This window comes from Pinus tabuliformis, chromosome 8 (assembly GCF_031772625.1).
Source record: "Pinus tabuliformis cultivar Carrire ecotype Pingquan chromosome 8, CPIR1, whole genome shotgun sequence".
In the NCBI taxonomy this organism is placed as follows: domain Eukaryota; kingdom Viridiplantae; phylum Streptophyta; class Pinopsida; order Pinales; family Pinaceae; genus Pinus; species Pinus tabuliformis.
The window spans coordinates 1,195,329,545-1,195,339,826 of NC_142294.1; positions in this window are offsets into that span (position 1 = coordinate 1,195,329,545).

Genomic DNA, 10,282 nt, shown 5'->3' on the forward strand with positions numbered 1-10,282 from the left:
CGCCATTTGTGTGCCCATAACAACCGAAGCTAATGGGTCTAGGGAATGCATCTTTTTCTCATCATTTTTACTTGATTTTATATTACCTTTTTTATCCATTATTATGCCATTAAATTCACAACATGATTATGTCACATTTATATATAATGAGGTAATTGAGGTGATGAATTACTGATTGAGGCTACTCATGAGATGTGTTATAGAAATATGTATGACAGGGAAACTAATCAGTTTGGGGGAAGGAAACTTTGCTACACTTTATGATTGTTTTCTTTCAGCTTGCATAGTTTCCACCTTTTGCATCACTTTCAACATCAACTCAGCTTATATCAACTTCAACAAATATCAATCCATCCATGTCATTCCATGATTTCAAAAAAGTAAAACTTGAGGTAAAATAACATAAGTTTTTGATTTATTAAAAGTTTAGGAGAATGACATGAAAAGCCACTGAGCATTATTCACTCATATTTTCAAATCACTATTTACACTTCTTCACCATTTCCCATTTTTTTAAAAGACATAAAATATTTCAGTTTGGGGGAATGTATTTTTCATTAATTTATTTATCATGACCATGTCATCAATATTGTTTAGCATCCATCCCTATCCTTATTCATTCTCAAAACCTCCCTTATTTCATGTTGTTATAGACCAAGCAAAGATTTCAACAACGATTTTGGCAACCACCTCAATTTGTTTTCTAATATAGCATGAGGGCATGCTAATTCTCCAATTTGGGGGAGGAGTTGCTATGCATGATGATTTTTTTCTCCTTTTTGTCCTCATCTAAGACACATAAAATATTTTTTATACAATGCAGAAATTGATTGGTGTATATCTTTAAAACCATGAAATGGATTCTTGTGATTTTCGAACAACAAGAAAGTATCATTAAAATGAACAAACCCATAAAATTTCAAGCTAAACCAATTTGTAAAATTCTAGAAATTATGAACTGTTACCTACAACCATTTTGTTAATATTTTGAAATTTGTGCATCAGATTGATTTGATTTTCGATGTGTAGAAGAATTATGGTTATAGGAACAAACCTATAAATTTTTAGGAAAAACTGATTTATAATTTTTGAGAAATTAAACATCACCTACAACCATTTTGCTTATATCTTAATATTTGTGCATTAGATAGCTCTGATTTTCGTAGTGGAGAAGCATTAATATAGTAGAATTTTGATTGCAAATTTCAATGAAATCTGATTTGTAGTTTTTGAGAAAATGGTTAATGAAGTTTGTTGTTATTTTTATCATATTTTGTTGCAACTTCATATACATATTATTGAAAGTTAGTATGCAAATTGTTACAACTTCATCAACATTGCTAGAATTGAAAACCCACTATTTTGAAGAGGCTTTTGGGGAATAATTCGTATGTTCCATCAATATCATGAGTTGGGGTGAGCATTTTAATTAATGTATTACATCTTGATTAATATAGAGACAATGAGTTGCATGAGGACATGCAACATGTTCAGTTTAGGGGTAGGGGGTGTTGGGCCACTAAATTATCATTATTATTACCATTTTTTGACACATATTTCATCAATTTTAACCATTCTTTATCATGCCATTTATCATAATTTATCATATAATTCAATTTTATAATTATGTATGTTCTTGTGGGTAAATAATATTTGTTCTCCTTTATTTTTAATAAATTGAAGATTATTATGTATGCTTTTTCCAAGGATGGTTTATTAATGAATTTGATATAACATCACTCACGATTTTAGCCTCCACTATGTCTTTCAGATTGTAAATTTGATCTTCAACTCATAGTCAAATATTCCAACTAAGAAATTTGTTGGGATAAAAAGTGACAGTTTTGCGTTGGACTTTTTAGGCAAATGAAGATGAATCTTGAAAATTTGAGACACGGGTTTTGTGCAGAATGGACCAAATTAGTTTTTCGATTAGCAATTTTCCAATATTTGGTATGGATTGAGAGAAACACAAGGTTCTATGAAGGTGATTTTCTCAGATTTACTGTTGTGGCAGTTTTCCAATTTTCCTTAATTGCAATACCTAATTCGACTTGTTCCAACTGAATCATGATGGAGAGATCTTTCAAATCTGATCTTGTTTATTGATATTCTTTAATCAATCCAAAATTGTCTGTGAAAATTATTTTTTAACCAATTTAGTTGTAATTTCCCTTTACTCCCTGTTTATTTAAATGAAAACAAAGATTAAAGAGAGAGAATGGACAATTATTAAATTAGAGGCAGAGCTCATAATTTTTTTCCACTGGAAAAATCCGTAATATTTCATTATAAATATGAAAGATTACATATGTAGATGCTTTGAAGCATATGCCAACTGTTCTGTATCATTTTCACAAAAAATTGCATGTCTGTGCTGTATATCTGTTTGTTACATTATCAAAAATTGTGCAAAATTGGTGCCATTTTTGGCAATCCTCAATCTATTTCAATTATATCATGTTGTGCAGTCAAATCCTCAAAAAACTGTTATGTTATGTCGCCTGTTGACCCGCAGTAGGATATGTCGGGTCTATATATGGCCGATGGTAATATTTCTGCTCCTGCTGATCCAAAAATTCAGTGATTTCCCATAACCCATTCTCCATCAGCGCGGCCTCCTTGGAAAGCTTGTCAGCAGTCTGGTTATGTTCTCTGTATATATGAGAGATGTGAAAAAAGTTAAAAGCATCCTTTAGTATACATACTTCATCAAGCAATACATTTAGAGTGTGTGAGTGACATGTGGTAACTCTATTGACCCAGTTTGTAACAATCTGAGAATCGCCAAATATGTTGATGCTGGTGCATTGGTGACTGAGTGCAAAATGTAACAGATGACGGAGAGAAATGAGCTCAGAATAATTGTTTGTGCCAGCCCCCAATCCTACTTTGATATGAAAGAAGTGCCTCGAGGATATGTGTAAAATGATACCCCCTCCGCAGCCATGTTCGTTTGCAGCCCCATCGAAGTAAGCCCATGGCGAGCCCATGTCGATATTGGGAGGAGGGGTCGGCCGTCGCTGTTTTGAGGGAGGAGGATTTGGTAATTCGTTATATGCTGTGATGATGCCAGCTTCAACGAGTGGCCACCTAGCCTCCCATCCATCAAATATCATTCTATTTCTGGACTTCCAAATAGACCAGTTAACAATGATAGGGAGGTTTACAATTTTCGAGCCACAGTGTTTGTTCCCCCAATCTATCCAAGCGCTGATAAGGTCTGTACCAGACCAGTCTCCCGTGTACTGTATGTGAAATTTGATATTATGCCATATTTGTATAACAATGGGGCATCTTAAGAATAAGTGTTCAGTGGTCTCTGTGTCTGCTTTGCACAGCACACAACGCGAGGGTCCCGATACTGCCCTACGCTTGAGGTATTCATCAGTGGGAATGCGATTGCGGAGGACACACCAAGAAAATAATTTGGACCTGGGCGATGCAGTTAACTTCCATATCTGGTGCCACCATCTGTCAAGCACTTCCGGCTTTCTGTGGTTAATGATGAGTTTATATCCTTCACGAGGAGAGTAAATCCCACTATCAGCAATCTGCCAGATGAGTTCATCCGGCCCTTCCACAATTCTGATATGGGATTCTGAGAGGGCATCGCAATATTCTTTCCAGGGTTCGTGCCATCTGATCGGGATATCTAATTGAGTGCCAGATTTCCAAGCCTGGTGTAGTATGTCAGAGCCCTCAGGATCAGCAATCTGTGCAAGCACCCTGATGCCACGGGAGTTTAGGAGGGCAATCAGATCTGGTGGAAGCCTGTGTCTACCTCCGCATCCACTCCATGGGTCCATACCTATGCGAGCTCTGTTTCCACTTCTGATGCGCCACACGATATTGCTTCTGAGAAGGGGGAGGGAGTGTAGGAGGGCTTTCCATATGGAAGAGATGCCCGTTCTGTTCCAGTTTGGAAGTCTAGCCCAATCGATGATGTCGAGAGGCCAGATGTACTTATGGTATGCTATGTCAGTCCATAGACTGTGGGAAGTCAGCAGCGCCCAACCCATCTTTGCAGCAAGAGCTTTTGCAAAGGATGCCAGGTCCTTTAATCCCCATCCCCCCCATTTCTTGGGGAGAGCAATCTTGCTCCAGGAGATCCAAGCAAAGGTGCGCTTCTCTTCCTTTCCAGCCCACAAGTATCTGTTGCATAGTCTCTGAATCTTTGAGAGGATGTTCATAGGGATCCATGCTAATGCCATCCAAAAAACAGGGGTCGCTTCCAGCACTGATTTGATCAGAGTTAACCTTCCCGCTTTGGAGAGGTATCTGAAGTACCAACATGATATTTTCTTTTCAATCTTGGTGACAAGCCACACCCAGTCAGCTACTTTTGATTTGTAGGCTTTAGCCAATATCCAAGGTATTTAAGACCTCGATCCAGAGGTTGAGTGATAAATGGAAAAGCCTGCATAGCCGAATATGATTCAGCTACAGAAGTACCTACCAAAGTGATGGAGGACTTCTCCTGATTTACCACCATTCCCGTGGCATGAGTAAATAGTTTAAGGATTCTGTTGAAGGATGAGGTGTCCCGGATACTTCCATCAAGGAGAATAAGGACATCGTCCACGAACAGAAGGTGTGTTAGAAAACATGCTTCTGAGATCTTTAAGCCTCGGATAGTTCCCTCCCTTTTTGCAGAAATGATGAGTCGACTGAGCGCTTCTGTTACCAATAGGAACAAGAGGGGGGAAAGGGGGCATCCCTGACGGAGTCCCCTCTCTGAGTGGAAGAAATGGGATGCAGCGCCGTTAATCAGAATACTATAAGTTGGTGAAGTAATGCATGCCATAATCCAAGTGATAAGCTGATGCGGGAAGCCCAGATGGATGAGAATCATCTTGATGTAAAGCCAGCTGACTCTATCAAAAGCCTTAGAGAGATCAATTTTGAGAAGAATGCTCTTGAGGTGCTTAGTCCAAATAGAGTGAATGGCTTCCTGTGCAGAGCCAATGGCTTCATGAATCTGCCTGTTTTCCAAGAAAGCGAATTGCTGTGGAGCGATGTGTTTGGATAAAATGGGTCTGATCCTATTTGCAATGATCTTGGATATGATCTTATAGAGAACATTGCATAGCGAAATGGGACGAAAATCAGCGAAGGATGATGGAGAGTCTGATTTAGGTATGAGAGCAATGAAGGTGGTATTAATAGCATGATAGATCTGACCAGAGGTTCTGCTCTCTTCCACCACCTTCAAGATGTCTTCTCCAATGATGTCATAAAAGGCCAGATAGAATTCAATGGTCCATCCATCGGGGCCAGGACTCTTTTCCTTCTGAAACCATTTTATGGTGTTCTCCAATTCATTCATGGTGACCGGTGCATTAAGATCCTCCAAGTCTTCATTGTTAACAAACCTCGGGAAATGGGATGCTACGCGGATGATCTCAGCAAGGTTGGTTCCCTCAGGGCATTTGAAGATACCCTTGAAATAGGAAGTGCCTAGACTGGAGAGCTTGTTGAAGGAGTCTGCCAGACCCCCATCAGGATAGGGTAGGTTCCAAATGGTATTTGCCACTCTCCTCCCATTTGCAAAATTATGAAAAAATCTGGAGTTTTCATCCCCTGCCTTGAGCCAAGTAGCTCTACTTCTCAACCTGATCGATTCCTCTCTGAGCTTGAGTATACTGTGCTTCTGCTTCTCTAGTTCGACCAGCCTGTGTTTGCTTTCCACAGAGATAAAGCCCAGGTTTTGTTCATCCAGCAGAGCGTGAATGTCTGCTTCTATCGAGATGAGCAGTTCATCTTCCTTGGCTTTTTTCATCTTTGCCCATTCAATCACAATATGTTTAAGTTCCGTCAGATTTTTGACAAAACCCCTAGCCAAAGAGGGTTCCCTGCTAATAGGGTGTGCTGCCCAAAAGTCCGTGACCAGTTTAGAGAAACCAGGGTCCTGCAACCATAGATGGTTGAATTTGAAAGGGGCTTTTGGTTTAGGGTGAGGACCCATAATTTCCATCAGGATGGGAGAGTGATCCGAAATTCCCCCAGTACTCACCCACTGCTTATAATGATGGAGATGGCGAAGCAGCGGTCCTTTGATCAAAAAACGATCAAGTCTACGAGCCAAAGCTGCTGGCCCGATCCTTCGATTTCTCCATGTGGGAAGAGGGTGATTCATGGGGATGTCGATGAGATCATGTTGATCGAGCAGGTTCCTCATGAAGTCTGATATGGGGTCTGCTTGTGCTGATGAGCCCCATGATTCACCATATCCCAAGGAGAAATTTAGGTCTCCTCCAATGATCAGGTTTTCCTCTTGCATCAATGATCGATCAAGGAGGGTGCGCCAAAATCCTTCTCTCTGCTGACAGGGTCCATAGATGTTGATGATACGCAGTGGCAGCCCAAGGTCTTTGGAAAAAATGTCAGCACCCAAATATCCTGGCCCTCCCCATGAAGAGTCCAGTCTGATGGAGTAAGGATTGAGTCCAATGGCCATTCCACCCGAACGGCCCATAGCATCCAGCCCAATGTACTGCCACTTTGGCGCAATCGATTTTAGGGCAAGAGATATAGATTCTGCAGAACCCAAAGTCTCTTGAAGGAAAATGATGTCTGGTAATTCGACCTGAAAAAGTCGTTTTAGGGCTAGTTTTTTGGGGGAGCTAGCTAAACCCCTGCAGTTAAAGGATAGGCACTTCATGGGGGACCCCGCTGTGGGGGGTTTGTAGCTCTAAGGGCCCCGACAATGGTGGATTGACGTCCCGAAGCAACTTCAGCCCCAGCACGCCGAATGGCTTTGTTCAAATTTGATTTTCGTCCCCTGGATGAGGTGTGACCAGGATCAGGGGGAATAATGCTCAGCCCCGAGGGACCATCAGAGACAGATTGTGAGGGTCGGGGTCGGAGAGAATAATGGTGAGGCGGTTTTGATTCAGGGAGAGGCACAATAGGGTGAGATGGGGACGAGGAAAGATCAAGGGTAAGGGAAGGAGGGCTTGTAGCAGTAGTAGGAGGGGGCGGCGGGATTGAGCACTGAGCCTTTGATACAGAGATAGAGTTAATGCATTCAGATGATAGGGAAAGAGTATGAGATGAAGGAGATAGATCAGTACCCGATTTCTGAATTGCTGCAGCTGCTGCCCTTGTCCTTGTCATGGGAGGAGTGGATGTGCCCTCAGTAGTAGACGGAGGATGATGAAGCGCTCCATGTGGAGTCGATGAAACCATCTGAGGCGGGGAGATCTGAGGCGCAGTTCTTCGAGGAACGATAGGAGTATATTTAGGAGGGCTGTTCTCGCGCTTATTGAGAGGGCAATCCTTATAGAGATGCCCTACCTGGTGACACCGGTTGCACCGAAATGGAACACCCTCATAATCCAGTATCTGAATGCGCTTGTGCCTTCCCCATTGCAGGGTGATGTCCTCCTCTAATCCTTCCCTGGTGTCAAGATGTACCAGGATGCGCGCCATGGTTCTTCTCCGAGTATCTACATAAGAGCGATCGTGATCCAAGTATGTCCCCAGAGCGTTTCCAATTTTGATGAAGGCCTCCTCATTCCAATATTGCCGGGGGAGTCCAGGTAACCTTACCCACAGAGGTCCAGCAGCGATCTGCTCCCTTTCAGGATCAAATAAAGGGGTCCATCGCTTCAAGAGTACGGGAGCTGTCTCAATGTGCCAATAGTTCTCAAGTACAATGTTCGTATGATCTTCCTTAGCGAATTGGAGGGTGAACCATCCCCGGGGGAGTACCTCAACCTCAGGGAGCTGAGGGAGAAGGGAGCCCCAGATTTCCTTAACCCATCGAAGCAAGCGGTCCGCCGAGAATGTGCGTCCTCGCACGTGACCCACCAAGACGGTGCAAGCGAGCGCCATAGTTTCCTCGAAACTTGTCGAATTCCCGAAAGTGACTGTGGTTTCCTTCCTGATAGCCCTAACGCATCTTGCCTTCTGCTTCTTTGTTCTCGGGGCGGATGGATGATCTGAAAGAGGGTTTGAATTGCCCGCCGAGGAAGGCCCTGGAGCACATGAATTTACCACGGGAGTACCGAAACATCCTGAGGGCTTGGGCCCTTTTGACGCGGAGGGGGTAGCCGGGTTCGACTGCGGGGGCACATGAACCCTAGGTTCCGAGAGCGAGGAAGGTAAAACAATCGGTGTGGGAGGGATATCTTCGAGAGTCAGAGCCTCGGGGTATGAAGATGCGAGCAAGAAGGCGGTCCCGGGAGATAACGGCGGAGCCTCGAGATCCTGTTCCGGCGAGGCAATAGACGTCAGGTTAACCCTAGTCAGAAGGTCATTTGCAGGATTAGATGCGAAAACCGAAGATGTGAAAATGGGTTCGGTGAACACTGACTGTCCAGATAGCGGATCCTCGGAATAGTCCACGAGGTCCGTTACCGGAAAGTCCTCCATGCCGTCCGAGTTCATAACTGCTCCCGTCGCCGTCGTGCTGTCGCCTGTTCCAAAAAACCCTAACGCCCGACAGAACTGCCGATCCCTGTGGTCCTGCGGCCGTGCTGAGATGTCTTCAACCGAAACCGTCGCGGTCTTCTGCGGAGCGCAGTTTCAGAGCCATTTTCAACTCCTAATTGATTTCTCGCCTTCGGCAGAGCTCAGAATTGTATTGTATCTATTTCTAATTTTTAATTAAAGGAGCTATTAGTGAAATTTCATAATTATCTACTTGTAATCTAATATGAATTATTTTTCAAGGTGGAACCGACTCTTGGGCAGTTGGGCCTACTACCTTGGACAAGGTGTTGCCTTGAACATGTAAAGTAGTTTAGTTATGTGTGTGTTTTTTTCATTAATTCTTGTTTTTTTGAATTTCAATTGTTTTTTTTGTAAATTGGGAGTTACTATTCACATTAAAAACAGAAAAAATATAGTTACAAAAAGGCCATCGAGGTAGCTATCCAAAGACTAGCAAAACGCGAGATCAATCCAACACCCAGGGAAAAAGGAAACAGGGGAAGAGAAGCTAAGTGGGGGACCAATAGCAAGGGAAAATTTCCAACTGTGAGCATGCACACTCGACGCAACAAAAACCCCGATGAGCAGGCTAAAACAAAATAGAAACAAAAAATTACAAACCCGGAGGAGCCGGAATATCATCATTGAAAAAGTCATCAATATTGATCGGTTGTTAAGGCATACCATTGGCTCCGGGGTGATATCCCTGAAGTGACGAGCAACATTTCTGGCTTGAATCTTTGCCCTGGTAATAGGGTGACGGGAGGGGTTCTCCCACTGGGCAGATCGATTGCGGTGAATAGGAGGAGGGGGAGGATGCCTGCAACGAGGGGCCATGACAGGGTGCTTAAGCTCAAAGGGAACGAGGGCAATTCGCAGACTAAGCGCCTGAATGGGAAGGCCGCAGAACCTGCGCCGAGAGGTTCTGTAGGAGAACAGGGCCGGGAAGAGGGAGGTCAGACGACAGCAAAACTCAGCAGCGAAATGAGGAAAAAGAGCCGGGTGGGGGGTATTTATGGATACATGCGAGTGCGGGCGGGAATCGAAGACACATGCTAATCGACTTAATGAGATCAGGCAGAGAATAATTGCAGGGCAGGGGAATGGGCCAAGGAGATCTGATCCAGGATCGACCTGTGCTCAGAGAACGTGATAAATCTTCAAATGAGTACTCTGTCATAATGGATAGGCTAATTGGGCGGCTGCGATATGATGCCTGCCTTGTGTAGGTCATTGATATTGATTATGGTACACACCTTCTTGATTTCGGGTGATTCGAAAGAATTCCACTCCTGAGACACGAGCCGATCCTGGGTTGTTACCCCCTGGTTGGCCAGGTAGTCGGCCATGCTGTTGGCCTTTCATCTGACCGCTTGAAACAAAACCCCTTTTGCTTCTTTTATGTTGTCATTAATTCGTTGAAGAATACGGTTGAGATGCCATCCAGTAGAGACTTTAGCCACGCTTCGGCCCTGCTGCAGTTTTCGGCAAGCTTGGGTAGCAACATTGGAGTCTCCCTCGACCAGAAGGGGCCAATAGTTGTTTTGCTTGGCAATGACAAGACCCCTGGCTAGCGCTTGGAGCTCAGCTACATTGTTGGTGGTATGGCCTAAATTACCATAGTAAATCCACAGGATGGATCCCATAGAATTGTGAAAAACACCTCCAAAGCCTGCTAAGCCAGGGTTGTTTTTGGACGCCCCATCATAATTCAACTTGAGGAAAGGTTGTTCAGGAGGATGCCAGATAGTCAAATACGAGGGATTGATCGAAACAGACTGGGAAGAAGAAGCATTTCCGGTGATGGGAAGATCAAGAAGATTAAGGATCCTGCATTCAGCTG